The sequence below is a fragment of the Protopterus annectens genome, chromosome 7.part1, assembly GCF_019279795.1.
Source record: "Protopterus annectens isolate FY-2018-M chromosome 7.part1, PAN1.0, whole genome shotgun sequence".
NCBI classification, from domain to species: Eukaryota; Metazoa; Chordata; order Ceratodontiformes; family Protopteridae; genus Protopterus; species Protopterus annectens.
The window spans coordinates 146,870,307-146,888,603 of NC_056740.1; the positions used below are offsets into that span (position 1 = coordinate 146,870,307).

Consider the following 18,297-nt stretch of genomic DNA (forward strand, 5'->3'; position numbering starts at 1 on the left):
ACTGCCTGAAAAGAATCCAAAATCATGACTAAGCAATCAGTCTAGAAAACCATTAGCAGCTTAGCCACTGCAGTTTACCTACTTCCATGTTCATAAGGGAATGAAAAGTTAGACCCAGGGACAATTTATAGTACCCATACATTCATCTATGTTAGATTTAATAAGTGTAAAATGGCTACTTTCTTTAACATGAAGTAAGAACTTATTCCAAGGGCAATATATCTTTTTGGAGAGATATCTATTTCACCCAGAGGTCATTTTTGTATTATGTGTAGGTTTAGGTCCCTACAATGGGTATTTTTGGTGTTTACAGTTTTATGAACGTGTAAGAGGCCAAGCAGAGTAGGGTCTTTTGCAGCCCTGTAGGACAGGCATAGATTAGAATGGAATGAATGCTTTTAGATACTTTGTATAGCTTAATTAGTTCATACCCATGATTTTTACTTATTTTGATGAGGAAACGTTGTGGGGTTTTTTCTACTTGGACTACATGCTTGGATAAATACATGCCAAAGGGGGCATTATATTTTAATATGGACCTGATAAGGGAGGAGTAAAGCAGGATAATAACTTCTTGAGCCTGGAGGATATGTCTTTAATAATTATTTGGGCTAGGTAGAATAATTTAATCATGACAGTTGATATATGGTGGTCAAAGGAAAGTTTGTTGTCCACAGCCATGTCTGGTCTCCAGTGATGGTATCTGCTTTAAGGGGAATGACATTTATGTGGCATGTATAAGTTTGTTTCTGTTTCCTAACGAGTACTATACTGCATTTTTTGTATTATGCTTTAGCCCATTGTCATGAAATCATAAGTGTCTGCAAGTAAGGCCCTCTTGAGGCCTTATTATGGAGATCACATGGAGTGCTGATGACAGCACTGAGTTTGCATCACCAGGAAACTTGATCAGCCAGAGACTGTTGATATCAGCAAAGTATATGCCAAAGAGCAGTAATTCCAGAATATAGTCCTGGATTACACCATATGAGTGATGAGCCTTTTTTGAGGAAAGTGTGCCACCAGCTTTGATTGAACGGTTTGACTGTTAGCAAACTTCCTATCAAATAAGTTTATCAATAATAACAGAATCAGAAATAATGCTGAAAACTTTGGTTAGGTGTAGGTATGCTGATGTGTACCAATTTGCCTTTAATCAATACATTTGTGACTCTCAAAAAATTCAATAAAAGTTGCCATCACATTAACTAATGTTCCTGCTGAAGGAAAGTTTGTTTGGAACCTTCTATATGAGTGCATCTAATAAATATCTACTGTTTCCTACTGCTGTGTGTTGCCCAGACCCTTCCAGATGTCTCACATCTTCTTTAACTCCCCTGTGCATACATGTCTCCCTGCTCCTTCAGGCAGTCTGCTCTAATGCTCTAAACATCTGTAGTAAAATACTTCCTTAGGTCCGAATTATGGTCCAGCCTCCCTTCTCTTCCCAGTACCTTATTTGCACCCTTCAGTTTTCCCATACAGCATTGTACATACCTGTATCATATACCATTTATGTCCTATTTTCTAACAAGCACATGCTCATCAGTTTCAGATGCTAGTCACACCTTTTCCCTCCATTTCCTAAGTTCATCAGTTCCAGGTGCTATTCACACTTTTCCCTCCATTTCCTAAGTTCATCAGTTCCAGGTGCTATTCACAGTTTTTCCCTCCATTTACCAAGTTCATCAGTTCCAGGTGTTATTCACACTTTTTCACTCCATTCCCCGAGTTCATTAGTTGCTGATGCTGTTCACATGTCTTTTGCATTTATCTTCCAATGATTCTTATGGCTTCCCATGGATGTTTCTTAGTAGATGCACATCCTTTACCTTACATATTCTCCAGAACTGCACACGTCATTGTAGATGTAGTTTTACCAGCATTCTCTGAAGTGGGAATATATATTCCCCATCCCTGGAATCTATCAGAATGCAGTCCACAACTTTATTGTCAATTCCTTTTGCCCTCACTATTGTGCCTCATGGGTCACAATGGGTGTGATGATCATTCCTAGGTCCTTTTCACTCCCCATCTCTCCCAATTTAATATTCCATAACTTTTATATTACCATTGGATTGCTTTGTTCAAACTGCAGAACTTTTTACTTATCTGCACTAAACCTGACTTGTTGTTTGTCTGCTCATCTGTGCAAGATGTCAAGGTACCCTTTCAAGCTGTTTCCTCCATCTGACATTGTTGCCCTAATGTTTCTATCATTTTTGAATAGGCTTAGCCTGTTCATCATCTGGCACATGTTAAATATGAATATGATAAATAGTGAGGGCCCTAGCACTGACTGGTGGCAATCCACTGGTTGATTCCCTTGTTCCTGGGAGTTATCACTAACCATTATCCCCTGAGTTCATCCCTACAGTCATTTTCCTACCCATTTCCTAATTTTCTGCCTTACTTCTTACCCTTTCAGTTTACTAAGTAGTCCTTAATGTGGGAGTGAGTCAAAAGCCTTGCTGAAGTCCAGGCAGACCACATCCACTGGCACTCCCTTACCCACCTCTGGTGCTACCCAGTCGCACAACTTCAGCAGGTCTGACTCTCAGCTCTTTTGTGAAGTGAAAATATGCTAATTTGGATCATAAAGCTGGTTATGCTTTGGAAAAGCCTCAGTCCTTTCTTTCAAGATTACTGCTGCTACCTTCCAAACCAGTAATATCAGGCTAATTGACTTGTAGTTGCCTGAAGTGGACTTGCTATACCCTTTAAGCAACGGAAACAGTTTCCAGTCACCTGGTACTTTCCCATTGGTCAGAAATCTAGTAATGATTTTTGTAAATGGTTCTGCATGGTTCTTGTCTGGCTTTTGAGTACAGCAACTTGTATCCCATCTAGGTCTTGTGCTTCAATCTCCTAAAAGCTGACCAGTTGTTTTCCGCAGAATCCCTCAGTACTGGTCTAGCCTACCATCTCTCACTTCCCTTTGCCTTTTCTTCCAAGATGAGTGCTTGTCTTTCTTTCTTTCACTTTGGAAAATCAGAGACAAAGAATTCATTTGGTACTTTAGTAATGTCCTTGTCATCCCTAACTTCCCTTCTGACATTGTTCAACCTGTTTAGCGAACTGTCCCCTTCTTCCTCTCATAAATGTGCCTGACAAATTCTCCACCTCCTCCTTTCACTCCACTGAGTTCTTTCCTCTGCAGAACGGCCATCGTCTTACTCACTTGTTTCTCTTCTCACCTTCTCATCTTGTCACAGACCTGTTTCTCCTCATCACCCTCTATATATTTCTACCATTTCAAAGTTTTTAAATCCTGAATACAGTCTTGACCTCCCTGGTCAGCAACTTCAATCTTAACATGAGTGTCAGTTTCCTTCTTTTGGCAAACATCAGCTCATGCCTTTCAAAATCTTTTCCACAGTTTGTTTGCCACCTCTACGTCTGCACATTCTCCTAGCTCCTTCTGCACTTCTGCTCCCAGCTGCCTGCACTTCAATTTTCATAATCCCATATTGCTGTCTTTTTAATATGTTCTTCTTGGTCTTTACTAGCCTTGATCATGAACAGTCTGTTTGCACCATACAGACCCATTTTTTTCTGTGTCCTGCCTGGCTTCAGAAACCTAACTCATTTTGAGAGAGCAGACTCATTTTTCTAATAGTGGTCGTGGCAAGAGTCATGTGCCTGTAGTGTCTCATCCGTGACTGACTTTAAGCTCTATTCCCACTCCCAGCTGCAAACATGCACATTTACTGAAAAAAATATCCTGCTACATCTCCCACCTACATGTATATACTTCCATACATGCCCATTGCAGGCTAATTCCGATATGCAACTTGGGAGAACCAGACTCATGTATCTAGCTTATATACTGCTACCCCCAACTTGTATACCCAACGTCTAGGAGGCTCCCTTCTGCAGGATAGGAGAACTGACATCATCTGCTCACTCGCACCCCCTTCTGCTGGATCCTCAGTCATCTTGTTTGCTAATTTATCCCAGGTCACATTCAGTGCTTCAGTCCTTCTCTACTACAGAGATGGGCTTCTGTCTTGCCTTGTGCTCTGTCTCCATCCAAAGCATCTGTATGAATCATTTCCTTTTTTTCTCTCGATGTAGGAACTGAGCAGTCTATACTGCTGGAAGACTGAGATCACCAAGTGCCACCACCTCCTTTTTCTGACCACCACATCCTGAATATCTTGGCCAACACACAGTCATCCTTTAGTGATGTAACTAGATGGCAGCAGAGGTGTTTAACCTCTAGTTTGCTTTACACACTGTCTGTTGCTTGAATGTCAATGTACTGTTTCACCGCACATTCTACCATACTCACTGTTACCTCATCATCCTGTGTTACCTTGTGAGCTATGTCTTACAAAAACAGTGACTCCCCCATTTCCCCTCGTCATTCCTAAAGACACAGTATACTTGAATCACCACATCCCACTCTCTCTTTTCTGTTGCCATGTTTCTGAGATGCTGGTAAAGTCCACTTTGCCCAGTGCATGAATGACTTGCAATTCCATTTTATTTTGCTAGGCCCCTGGTATTGAACAGCATCAACTTCCTGCTCTAGTTTACTCCTTCCCTAGTTCTTACTCCTTCCTACCTTTCTAACTATCCTTCATGCAGTCTTCTTGTATCATTCCCCTAAACCTGCTCTGACTTCCTGCTTGCTCCCTTTCAGATGTTTCCCTGTTCCTTTACTTCTTCCCCCTCCTTTCAATATTTTAAAGGCACTGTAGCATCCACACCACTAGACTTCCTCCTAACAAGGAAAGGGCATTGGGATAGAATCAGTGATTGCAATGTCATCCCTAGTAAAACAGTCAGCCACAGCATAAACCACTGGTTGCCACAATCAGCTGCAAGCAGTAGTCAGAGAAGGGTCTAAAGTCAACAGAGATGGGGTTGCAGACCCGGAAGTGGACTGGAGAGAAAGCACAAGAGAACAAGTAAATGCTCAGGGCACTAGCACCTCAAGAAGAAGAGGAAATAGGTGAAGTTGAAGAAGAATGACAAGTCCTCAAAACAGTATGTCTGAGGACTACAGAAGAGATATGTAGCCGAGCCAGTTATGGAAATAATATACATAAGAAAAGCTAGTGGTGGATACATAAGTCCAGGGAGTCATCAAAAGAAAGAAGGAGTGAAGCAAAAAGTGGAAGATAGAAAAGACAGACCAGACTAAGATGGAATTCTAGTTGGCTAGCAAAGGGGCTAACAGAGGAGTTGTAATAGCAAAGAACAAGGCATCAGAGGCACTCTACTGTTTTCTGGAAAGTGACTCAGCAGATGGCACAAAGAAACTCTCGCAGGTTGCAAGACAAAGACAGAAAGATAAAAAAATATATAGGACATGAAAGGCAGATGAAAGGAGTACTTTCACCAGCTTCTGAGTGAAGAAAACTCCACAGAAGCTGTACTGTCATAGACACAGCGTACAATGAAAGAAGAAAAGGAGCCCACCATAGAAGAAGTAAGAACAGCACTAAGGAAAATGAAGGCATGGAAAGCAGCAGGCTGAGATGATGCCACAGCAGATATGACCAAGATTTTGGGTGGGTTAGGAAACAAATGGGTATTCATAGCAGTATGGAAGAGAAAGGCATATGTCAGATGATTGGAGAATAAGCATACTAGTGCTGGTCTACAAGAACAAAGGGGACAATCACAACTGTGGGCAGTATAGCAATGTCAAACTTCTGTCATACTGCAGGAAAGTTCTGGAAAGGATGACTGAAAATGAATATGCAAAGTAGTAGAAAGTAAGATGGGAGATGAGCATTTCTGATTCAGATAGGGATGCGGCACAACTGATCAGATGTGTGCAATGAGACAGATAATTGAAAAGAAGCTAGAGATGAAGGGAAAGTTCCACTGGGTTTTCCTAGATATGGAGAAAGCATATAACAAGGTTCCCGGAAAGCTGATTTGGGCAGTCCTAAAATGGTTTGAAGTCCCAGAAAGCTTGGTAGAATTAGTGCAGGCTATGTACAAAGTCTAAGTGGCACAAGTATGAACAGTGTTCGGACTCACAGAGGAGTTTGCAGTGTGACTGGGTATGCATTAGGGGTCAGCTCTGAGCCCAGCACAGTTCATACTGGTAACGGGCTACATTTGCAAACACAATGGAGGGAACAGATCAACAAAGCAGCTGTATGTAGATGATGTGGTATTACAGACAGACTCTGAACAAGAACTTCAGCAATGCATGAGGAAATGGAATGCCAAACTGAAGGCACACAGGATGAACCTGAGTACAGATAAGATAGTTGTAATGGTAGCAGATGGGAGAAATCAGAAGAAGCTGAGAACTGAGATAAAAGGAAAAACAATGGAATAAGTTAACACCTTCAAATGCCTGAGATGGGTGGCTAAGGAGAAGGGAAGTCTGAATGAGGTGGTCAAAGCTAGAATCAGAGGGCCTGCAGCCAAATGGCACAGAGTGTCAGTGGTAGTGTATGACAGAAGAAAGTCAAAGAAGATGAAAGGTAAGGTGTAGAAGACTGTGATGCGATGAGTATTTCTATATGGTACAGAAACCTGGTCAGTTAAGGCAGAGCACCTGAGGAAGTTAAAGATGATCATAGGATCATAGGATCATAGGAAGTTACTAGGCTACTGGCCCCGAGTCCCTTAAAGGCTAGCCAAGATAAGTCAGCACCCAATGCTCCTGTCCAGCAGGGACACAGGTGGAATCTCAGGGGTGCATTGTCTGTTCCCTATCCAGTTATCTGGGTTGCATTTAAAAAAGGTTAATGGGGTACTCTGCTTGATATGGAAAGGGTGTCTATTCCACAGAAGGGGGAGTCTCTGTGACACAAATCTGTCCCGCCAACAAGTCCTATTGATGTCACAGACCAGGTTCATGATAGACATGAAGTGCCTTAAACAAGTGGTAGGATGCATGCTATGCAACAGATAAAAAAAAATGAGGATATCAGAGCAGAAGCCCAAGTAGCTCCAATTTCAGAGAAGGTCAAAGAGAACAGATCATGCTGGTTCAGGAATATATGCAGCAAAGCAGAAGGCAATGTGTTGAAGAAGGTTTGGAACAGACATGAAGAAGGCAAGAGGAAATGGGAGTGTTCAGCAAAGATATGGATAGGCTGCATGAAGAAAGACTTGCATCAGTCAGGAATGACTGTCAAAGAAGGTAAGAGAGTGTTACTGAATGGAGAGATATGGTGATAGTTGATGCAGCACCTTGACCACTATGTATAAAGTGGGAAAAAGGGGTTGATAATGATGATGATTGGTGTCCACACACTACCTTAACCTCTCTTTGAGTGGTGCTGCTCCTCTTTTACTGAAATGGAGCCCATCCTCAACATAAGGCTTCTGCTTAAACCACTGTTCCCACCAGGTGTTCAAATAACCAAATACAGTGCTGGAATGTTCTGGTCAACAAATATATGTATAAACTCTTATTCATTCCCCTGCTGCAGCCACATATTGCAGTTCTTGACTCTTATCTTCCTTGTGATGGCTGTAAGCACTGCACTAAAAGAATCTCCAAGGAAGCTACTGCACTCCTAGGCACCTCACTTCTTTGAGTAATCCCCTCTGCCCTTCTGACTGTCCATGCTACCAGATTATTGTTCTTGACACAAACCATGACATGGTGCCTGCTTCTACCCTTCTTCACTACCTTTCCTTTTCTTGTATATTCCTATCCAGGATCAGTCCTGACACTGTCCTGTACTCCACTCCCAAAGATTTTATGTCCTTGGTGATAGCATTAGCAATTAACAGAACCTTCCTTATCCCTATATTCCCAATATGAACTCTCTGACTCTGTCAAACCCATACCATCAAATACTAGATTTCCTACCCTCACCCTGTTATCTATCCCTTCTTGTCTTCCTGGTCAGCAATCCACCTTGTTGCCTTGATACCCTAATTTATCCCACCACTTTCTTCCTGTCATGTTCATCCTTCCGCTGTGTCTTCCCTGTGGGAGATCACATGTTTCTGCCTCAGCCTGCTCATGCTTCATCATGTTATTGCTGCTAATCTTCCTTGTCTCCTTTGTATTAACCTCTTTTTCCTTCCTCCTGCACCTTCTATCTCACTCACCCTGTCTATCCTTCTCAAGCCAAGCCTTTCTTTCCATTGGTTCCCTTACCTTCTCCATGCCTTTGCCTATCAGCTCCTAACTTCTCATCCCTGTCCCTTTCCCACCTGTTCCTACCCCACTACTTATAAAGCTAGAGCCTATAGATTCCAGCCTTGGGCTCCCTAAAGCCCTGGCTACCACTGTCCATGTACCACTTCTGCTTGACCCTCCTGTCTGTTTGGCAATACATTATCCTTCCCCAATGGTCTCACCTCCTGGTCTCATTTTAGTACCACCATCTTGAGTTCTTGCATTTCCCATTCTCATCTCCCTATCTTACTACACAACACACAGCCTCTGCTTCCCCTCAAGTCCTAGAGCCACACCTCACTCACCTGTTACCCTCCCAGGTTAGTAATCCACCTCAACAGCCCAGGATGTTGTCACTTAGCCTATTATCTCTATATATCCTGTCTGTCTTTGCTAATGAATCTACTGGTGCTTTCCACTTTAACCTCCATTAGAATAACTTAGTTGTTTGAGTGTTGTCTATTATTTTTAATTGAACTTGTTTGTTTGATTTGTGCTAATACATCCCATCTCTGTAGTTCTAACAATTTTGTATGGATTTTTTTCTAAGCATTACTCTAACTGGTACTTAAATGATGGATTAGCATCTAAGTGGGCTTATTATGTATTTTAGCTAACTTTTCCTTCCACCTTATTTTCCTAATCATCCTTAGTTTCACATTTCAATATCACATGTTTGTGCAGTTACCCAAAGCAATTAAAAACAGGCGGTCACCCTCACAAATACACTCAGTCATACTAAGCTAGTTAAAAAGGCTTGCTCTGTATAGAGCTGGCTTTGTACTTCAGTGCCCAAGACCCTAGAAAGGACCTGGTTGGTTGTAGTTTGACTAGGGTTCTGTTACTTGTTGGTATGGATACAAGGGTATTTGGTAAGACAGAATCTCTGTCTTTACCATATTTCACATCCTGACATTGATATTAACCATCACCTGAACAATTCCCTGACCATCCTAAGGGGAAACATTTCATTCCCTAGTCACCTTTCAAAATCCATAAGAATCTATAGTTATAGCAGCCATCTCATATAGATGTCAATGACCGAAAGGCTAAAAATCATTTGTGAGGTCAGAAGAATAGCTAAGCAATGGCCAGCAAATAGAAAACAATAAGAGAAAATAATTTCACTCTGGGTTTCTTATTTGCCATAGTACAGAGACAGCTTTGGTCCATGTAGTTAATGGTCTTCTAATGGCTAGAGGCCAGCGATGCTATTGAGTACTACCCATCCTGGATCTAACAGCAGCTTTAGGCACAAACATAGATCATGCATTTTAATTGAACATTTTTATTTCTACTGTGGTATTTCCTCTACAGGCTTGGAGAGGTTTGTATTGTACTTCTCTAGCTGTTCTGAGAAGATCTGTTCTGGAATTAACTTCTCTCCATCTTACCTCTTGAGAGTGGAGGGACACAAGGCTCCACTTTAGGCTATCTGTTGTTCATGGATTATATGTATCCATTAAAAAATCTTATAAGAATGAAGGGTTTATCATATTTTAGGTATGCTGTTCAGGCCCAGATTTACCTCTCTTTCCCACAGGATGAGATGGCTAGTGTATATTCCTTGGCTGATGACTAAGAAGCCATACATTCCTTGCTTACACATAATAGTTGAAACACCTGCAAAATTGAGGCCATGAAAGTTTATGCTACCATTGAGAGTTTTTTCTGCTCCAGACCTGCCTAATTTTGTCTTACATGGACAGTAAGCTTGAATTTGTTGAAAAGGAGTGTGATTTATTTGTTATTCTTGACAATAAGCTGACATTTCCAGACCTAGTAAGTGTCAGCTATTGTGGAATAATCATGTTTCCATATGTGAACACATTTCAAGGATCAAGCACCTTCTATAGCAGGCTGAGACATCAGTGGTTGTTCATGCCCTAGTCTCTTTTTGGCTGGGCTATTTGCCATGCCCTGTACTGGGACTCCCTCACAACAAGCTGGATCACTTACATACAGTGCAGAAATGTTTCCAGGTTACTAAGTGGTACATTCTCATTACCAGCAAATGATGCATATTGCATATAGCCCACACTGGTTTCCAGTCTGTTACATTATTATTTATAAGATCCTTTGGTTAGCTAATTGAAGAAGTTGGTCGTGCCATATTTTCCTAACCATGCTTTGCATTTTGACTCCCAGGGGCTGTTAGGGGTTCCACATGTGTGTTTTAATACATCTGATGCCCATTCATTTGTTTTTCATGGTCATCACCTGTGGAACCTATCTCGGTGGCTTCAGAAGAGTTTGTTGTTGGCCAGGTTCCACAGGGCACTTAAAACCTGTCTTTTTGAAACAGTCTTTCTGTAGTAGGATTACTTTGTTCTATTTATTTTATTTTGCTTATATTTTGTAGACTGGATTAGCTCTACTTGGTGATGATCTTTTTCAGATGGGACCCAGGCAGTAAGCATAAAATACATTGGCAATGCTTAGGAAAGAAACAATAAACCTTAATAACATCAAGAACAATAGTAGTGCAGATCAGTGTATACATACGTATGCACATACATTTGTACATAAGATTCAGTGTCAAGCTGAGAAAATAAACATTGTGCATTAAACAACATAGCAAATACTAGTATAAAAACATTGTTAAAGTTGAAAATATACTTTTGTTTAATGCGGAGTAATAAATATAGAGAAGTAGTGGATGGAAAGAGAAGGAGTATTAGTGAGATAAACCTTGGGTCAGGGGTGGCCCATGCTATTGGACTGCCAGACTGCAGCCCCCTCAGCTGTAAAATAAATAAATAAAGAAAATAAAAGAAAAAGAATAAAAGAAAAAGAAAAGATAAAAAAATTTAAAAATCGCGGACTTTCTCGCATGCTCACTAGTCCGGACTGCTGCTGAAACAGTCAGAAGCATGCGCAGACTGTCTCAGCAGCAGTCTGGACTGGGAAACATGAAGAACAGAGCTCCCAGAAGTCTATGCAGTTTTAAACTGCATAGACTGTCGCTGGGAACAGATCGGACCCGGACTGCAATGTCTGCTGGCTGGAGTCTCGTCAGGGTCTTGCAGTGGATGTGCTCCAGGAGTCTCATCGGGGATCTCGCGGGGATGTGCTCGAACGCGCCAGCCCAGCTATATGGATCGTGGACAGCTATGAAGGGAACTACTATGGAAGGTAAGAGGGACAAAGGGTAAGGGTGTGTGTGTGTGTGTGTGTGTGTGTGTGTGTGTGTGTGTGTGTGTGTGTGTGTGTGTGTGTGTGTGTGTGTGTACATGTGATTTCAGTTTTTCTAAGCCTCAAAGCTCAATAAAATAAAATGTTCTCCTTCCAGTTGGCGGCATTATTACATTGTCCAACAACACTTGTGTCAGCTCCTTAAACTGTTGTGTTGGTCTTATTAGTTGTTGCAGGTGAAAAATATAATGGACACTCCTTTATTAAAGAGTTTCTTTTCCAAGTAACTTGGGGATGGGACTGGAACTGAGAAGAACACTAAGTAACATGAGGTGTATACAGAAGAGAATATGGTAAAACTCCTCACTGGGGTCCACTTTTAAGATGGTTACTCTGTCAGGGCTAACACATTCCATTCTTAGTGTATAATGAAAGGACAGGGAGATGACAATGTGAAGCACAGGGCTCACACTACAAAATGGTCTAATGAAAGGACAGGGAGATGACAATGTGAAGCACAGGGCTCACACTACAAAATGGTCTAATGAAAGGACAGGGAGAAGATAATGTGAAGCACAGGGCTCACACTACAAAATGGTCACAGGTGTTTCCCTGCGTCTTGTTTGTGCATACTTGTTAGAGGAGGAAAAACAACATGAAGCTATGAGAATAAAATGAAGATTTCTGACTAAACAGGGTGGGTGTCTGTGTGTAAATGTCCCAGTTGTTATATACTGGTAGCTAGAACAAACACATGGTGGTGTGGTAGGGAATACCTCAGGCTTGAATCCTGTACCTTGTATGCAGGTGTTAAGGACCTGAATTCCCTACCCACCACCATTTGTGCAACAATTGCAGATTTTTGCCTCATATTTGACCTGATCTGTTCCTCATAATATATGTGGTTTCTAAATGTTGCAAAGCTTGATATTTGATGGGGCAGTGGTAGCATTGTTGCCTCACAGCTGCAGGTTCTTAGGTTTGATTCTTGGCTGGGGTGCCTTCTGTGTGGCATCTCCATCTTCTCACTGTGTAGGTGTGGGTTTGCTTGTGTGTCCTCCCATGTTACAAAGACATGTCTGCATTATTTCTTCCTGGGCCTCTGCTGAAAACTGTTTTTTTGTTCCAAGTCAGACTGTCCTGATTAACAAATGTTAAATAAAATTGACAGGCATTTGAATTTCAGACTTCAGGTTTCTGAATGTTTAATTCCTTACATATTTGATGGTGCAGTGGTAGCATTGTTGCCTCACAGCTATAGCTTTTCTGGTTTGATTTTTGGCTGGGGTGCCTTCTGTGTGGAGTCTGCATCTCATCACTGTGTTTGTGTGGATTTGCTCTGGTTTCCTGCCATTTTACAAAGACGTGTCTGCAGTATTTCTCCCTGGGTCTCTGCTGAAAATTGTTTTTGTTCCGTCAGAAGTAAAATTGACAGGCATTTGAATTTCAGACTTCATATTTTTCAGAAAATACATAGTAACACAACCTTTTATTCTAGCAATTTTCTAGGTTTATAAGATGAATATTTGAAATTTGTCCTTATTTTTGGGACTGTACTACCCCATCATTGGCTTTGCCCAGGTTTTTGTGCTAAGGTTGACAGCTATGGCAAGAACTGAATTCACTGAATATGTTTGAGGGCTGTATTCCCTCATTACTGGGTTTGTCCAGGTATTTTGTGCTAACAGGATGACAGCTATGATGAGAACTGAATTCATTAAATGATAGCCATTTAAGTTTTAGTCTTCCGCTCTTTCACAAAGCAGCTGATTTGGCATAGTGGTATGTTGCTCTGACTGTTTTGCACAGGGACCTTGGCAGTAAAATGTATGGTGGTAACACAACATTTTTCTTTCACAAAGCAGGTGATTTGGCATAGTGGTATGTTGCTCTGACTGTTTTGCACAGGGACATTGGTAGTAAAATGTATGGTGGTAACACAGCATTTTTCTTTCAAAAAGCAGCTGATTTGGCATAGTGGTATGCTGCTCTGACTCTTTTGCACAGGGACCTTGGCAGTAAAATTTATGGTGGTAACACAGCATTTTAATTCTAGCAACTTTCCAAGATTATACAAGCAATGTTTAATGTGTCCCTGGTTTTTGGGCTTTTGCCCCCCCCCCCCCAATAAATTTGGCTTTTTCCAGATTTCTTGTGGTGCGAAGTTGAGATGCAGTTGAGTATTAAGTAGATTTTACAAGGAGCTGAGAGCTGCAGGGGAAGAGAAGTTTAGTGCTGCTTATGGTAAGTCAGCTCGCATTGTTAATAGCACAACAGGTTGTGTACTTGCTTTTGATGCAGAAGGTTGTTGGTTCTACTCCCACAAGGGGTGAATGCTGCCGTACTGAAAAAGTTAAGATAATAACTATAAGCCTGTTTATCGGTTTGCTATCCATTTCCTATTGCAATATTACTAGCTTATCATTTTTAATGTAATATAGGCAATTTATTCCTCAGGGGCATCAGACACTTTATTTTTCGATGAAACCATGAAACATAAAGGTGTTTGCTAGCAGCAACCTCTTGCAACCTCTTCATTAGTTACAGATTTATTTAATGTGGAATTATTTAGATGACTTTTTTACTTCTTCAGAGATTGTACATATTTACTGATAATGGTGGACTATAGAATTGTGCATATTTACTGATAATGGTGGACTGTAGAACTGTGCATATTTACTGATAATGGTGGACTGTAGAAGTTTGAGTAGACTTTATGATGGAAATGTTCTAAACTGGGCAGTTTTGTCATTATGGGTGCATGCATTTTGTTTCATTGTTTACTAGAAAGATGTTCTGAATTGGGCAGTTCTGCCACTGATAAAATGTATTTTCTTTGAATGTGGGTTTCAATGCTGTTTCAATTAATGTGAGTTTCAAGGGCAGAGAAGTTTTAATGCTAAGTTTGTTTAGCAGATGCCTTAGTGTTTGTGCTGTAAAATGCAAAATAAAACTTTCAAATGAAGTCCAAATCATCATAGAAGTAAATCAGTATGCACATTAGTGTTTATGGTAAATGGAGTGAAATAGCCAAGTAATGGATCATTGGAATGGCTGCAGGGGGAGGCTCCATTCGACCATGATTTTGTGAGGGGGAAGGGCGGCAAACTTAAAGTCAGCCCCAGCTGAACTATACCTCCCAACTGTCCAGATTTTCAAAGAATGAATAGATTTTTGCTTCTTATTTTTGGTTTGTTCCTCATAAAATTTGTGGTTTTCTGGCAAATCATTTAGGAATTAAGTCACTAAATAATGACACACTGAGTTTCAGACTTCATAACCTTCAGAAAAATGCATGCTAAAGTAAGACCTGTTGTTCTATCAACTGTCTCAGTTTATACAAGAGCAATTTTAGTACTGTTTATATGTTCTCCCAATATATTTGGCCTTGTCCAGATTTATTGAATTAACAGGTTGAGAGGTACATGCAAATAAATTGCTTTATAGAATTAGGCATAGCCAAACCTCTCAACTGTCCCTGATTTTAGCTCAAAATGTTGCTCTTCCCCCTAATAATCCCTCCGCAAAATAGCAATTTTGGAAGAAAACATGGAGGGTTTACAATTAAGAAACAACTGTAATAATCAGAGTTATATATTACTTTTATTTCAGAAATGCATGTAGATTCATTTTGTCAGCTGCTCAAGTTAGCAGTACTAATATTAAAGTGTCCCTTCTTTGACAGGTTCCCAGCTGTATTGTGTGACTATTTTATATTTTTACATCACATTTTTGGTCCATTTTTCATAAAATTGTGGGTTTTTTGGCAAAATTGTGGGGTTTTTTTTGGCAAATTAGTGACAAATCATTAAAGACTGAAGTTAGAAAATAATGACAGACATTTGAGTTTCAGATTTCATACCATTCATAGATTCATAGGTTGATACTAGGCTATCTGCCCTAAGGCATTTATAAGCCTAGCCAGAGTGTGTTTGGCTTTCACCACCCTTTTAGATTAGTTGACTGTGCCTCTGTATAGTAGGTCACAGAAGATAGCCCTTTTAAGGTTAGTTTACTGTGCCTCTGTCTAGTAGGGACACAAAAGAGATCCCAGGGGTAAACCTATGATCTCCCATCCACTCGTCAAAATTTCTCTTGAAGAGGGTCATTGAGGGGCTCTGCCTAACATGGATTGGGATTTTGTTCCAGAGTGAGGGGAGCCTCTGGGATATGAATCTATCCCTCCAGCATGTCCTATTTATTTCTGTGCTGAGGTTTAAGTCCCTGTAGCGTGTAGCTCTAAGGGATTTGGATTTCCTGAGGTGAAGCATATCCATTAATTCTGTTTTGGACATGGGTTTATACGTCAGGCACAGATCGCCTCTGAGTAGGCGGTAAGCAACTGAGTAGAGCTGGAGTTTCTTTAGCCTAACTGCGTAGGGCATCTGTTTGAGTCCCTTGATCCTCTTGGTGAGGTACTTTTGGGGTCTTTCCAGTTGCTGCAGGTGTTGGGTAAGGTACATTCCAAATGGGGCATTGTATTCAATTATGGGCCTGATGAGTGATGAGTAGAGGGGCACAATGACCTCTCTTGATCTAGATGTGAACCCTTTCGTGATAAGGTGGGCTATATAGAAGGTCTTTCTAACCACTTTGGCAATGTGATTGTCAAAGGAGAGATTGCTATCTACTTGGGTCCCCAAATCCCTAATTACTTCTTCCATACTTAATGGATTACCACCTATGTGGTAATTTGTGGGCACTTTGTTTTTCCCAAAGGGGATGACTATGCACTTTTTGGCATTTAGCTTTAGGCCATTGCTCTGGCACCAGTTATCTGTCTCTGTGAGACTCTTTTGGAGGATGCTTGTGTCAGTTGGCGAGTCAGTTATGGCACCCAGGTTGCAGTCATCTGCGAACTTGGTCAGCCATAGTCCTCCCGTGTTAGCCTGTACCTCAGAGAAATATATACCGAACAAGAGAGGTCCCAGGACTGAGCCTTGTGGGACGCCACTTGTAACTGGTTTAGAGTCTGACATGGCACCTGCAATTCTGACCATGTGGGTTCTATCCCTGAGCCAGTTTGCACCATCTTGTGACATAGGGGTTGATATTTAAGCTGGTGAGCTTATTTATGATGCTCGAGTGGGGTATTGTGTCGAAGGCTTTTGCGAGGTCCAGGTAGGCTGTGTGGACTACCTTCCCTTCATCTATGACCTTGGTGACTGTTTCAAAGAAGTCGACCAGGTTCAAGAGGCAAGATCTGCCATTAAAAAAGCTGAATTGGGTAGGATCCAGTGTTTGGAGGTTCCAAATCTCTTTGTTTATGAGTTCCATGATGATACGCTCCATAGCTTTGCAGACCAGGCTAGTCAGGCTTATAGGGCGATAGTTTCCGGGGTCCTTTGTGGCACCACCTTTGTGGAGTGGGACCACTGTTGCTGTACACCATTCCTTGGGTACATATCCTGAAGTAAGGCTGAGATTGAACAGTGACTTTATGTGAGGGTTCGTTTCTTCTTGGAGCTCATGTAAGATGCAGCCCGGGACACCGTCCGGTCCCACTGATGCTGTGTTTTTTGCTTTGGAGAGGGCAGCTCTCACCTGTGCATCTGTGATGTCAGGGAGGCTACACTCTGTTGGGATAGACATTTGCTCTTTTGTGGGGGGGGGAGAAGTTTGCACTGAACCTGTCTGCCAGGATGTTGGCAATGTCTGTGGGTTCAGTGTATTTTTTTCATTTTGCACTAACTCAGAGCATATCTGGGAGTTGCTACCCAGGTTCCTGACATAACTAAAGAAGGCCTTGTGATTATCTTTAGCGTCTTGTGCAATTATTCTTTCGAAGCTGGCCTTAGATAATTTTATGTGGGATCGTAGTTTCTTGCTAGTACTGATCAGAGATGCCTTCCCTTTTTGGGATTTTGTTCTATCATGTAGTAGCTTCCTCCTTCTGTTGTATAGCTTATTTATGGCTGGGGTCCACCAGACAGGTCTCCTGCCTTTGGAGGAGTGAGTCTTGGTTTTATATGGGATAGCACGATCCATGCATTCCTGTAGGTGTCCATAGAATGCGTTTGTAAAGGATTCTGTGGTTTGGCCCGTATTTTCCACTGTCCCGGGGGGTTTGAAGGATTCCACCTCAGTTTTGAGAAGTGTTAAGTTTGCTTTTGAGAAGTTCTTCACTGTGGTTTCCTTGGCTGGGGGTGGGGACGGGATATGGATGTCCAGTGAGATTAATTTATGGTCAGATCTTACCAATGAGGGGTATACCTCTGGTATGGAACATAGAGTCCCCATGTTGGTGATGATCAGGTCCAATATGTTTTCCCCTCTTGTGGGAGTGGTGACCAGTTGTTCCATAGCATTTGTGTTTATAAATTCAAGGAAGCGTTGGGTGAGGGTGTTGGGGCTTGAGTAGTGCTCCCAGTTTATGTTTGGGTAGTTGAAGCCACCCAATATGATGGTGTTTGGAGAGACCTTCATATTCTCCAGTGTTCTCAGGAAAGCTGAGTGGGGTTCCTGAGTTTGGGAGGGTGGTCTGTAGCAGGCTACAAACTGAAAGGCAGTTTTGCCTACTGTTAGTTGCACATGGATGGTCTCCGATGCTTCGTGCAGTGCCACTAACCTGGAGGTGTGGGTATCTTTGATGAATATAGATACTCCCCCTCCTTTTGTGGTTCGGTCTGAGTTTTGGGGCCGAAAAGCATGGTATGAGGTATAACCTGGTAGTGCTGGGGTGCTCTCGGGAGCCTTGAACCAGGTTTCTGTTACTGCACAAATATCGATATTCTCCATACTGAGGAGAGCCTCGAGTGCATGCATCTTGAGGTTTAGACTTCTGGCATTGAGCAGCATTACCCTTAGTTTCTTTTTCCTTGTGTTGTCTGTGGAGGTGGGTTTGTCTTTTGAGCCTTGCCTAAAAAAGGCACTATGGGGGTGACAAGAGCCTTAGCCAATATTCGAAAGCCCACGGGTGACAGGTGCAAGCTGTCCCTAGCAAAGCAATGTGGCTTGTCGAGCATGTCATCCCAGGCTGACAGACACTGGATCCCCTTTGAATGACACCAATACTTTAGCCAATTGTTAAAATTGATCATTTTGTCTTT

At 41.7% G+C, this 18,297-nt stretch overlaps 1 pseudogene; it reads left to right on the forward strand.

The window, feature by feature from the left end:
- Positions 1 to 18,297, forward strand: part of LOC122807559 — a 176,832-nt pseudogene that overhangs the window by 85,783 nt on the left and 72,752 nt on the right.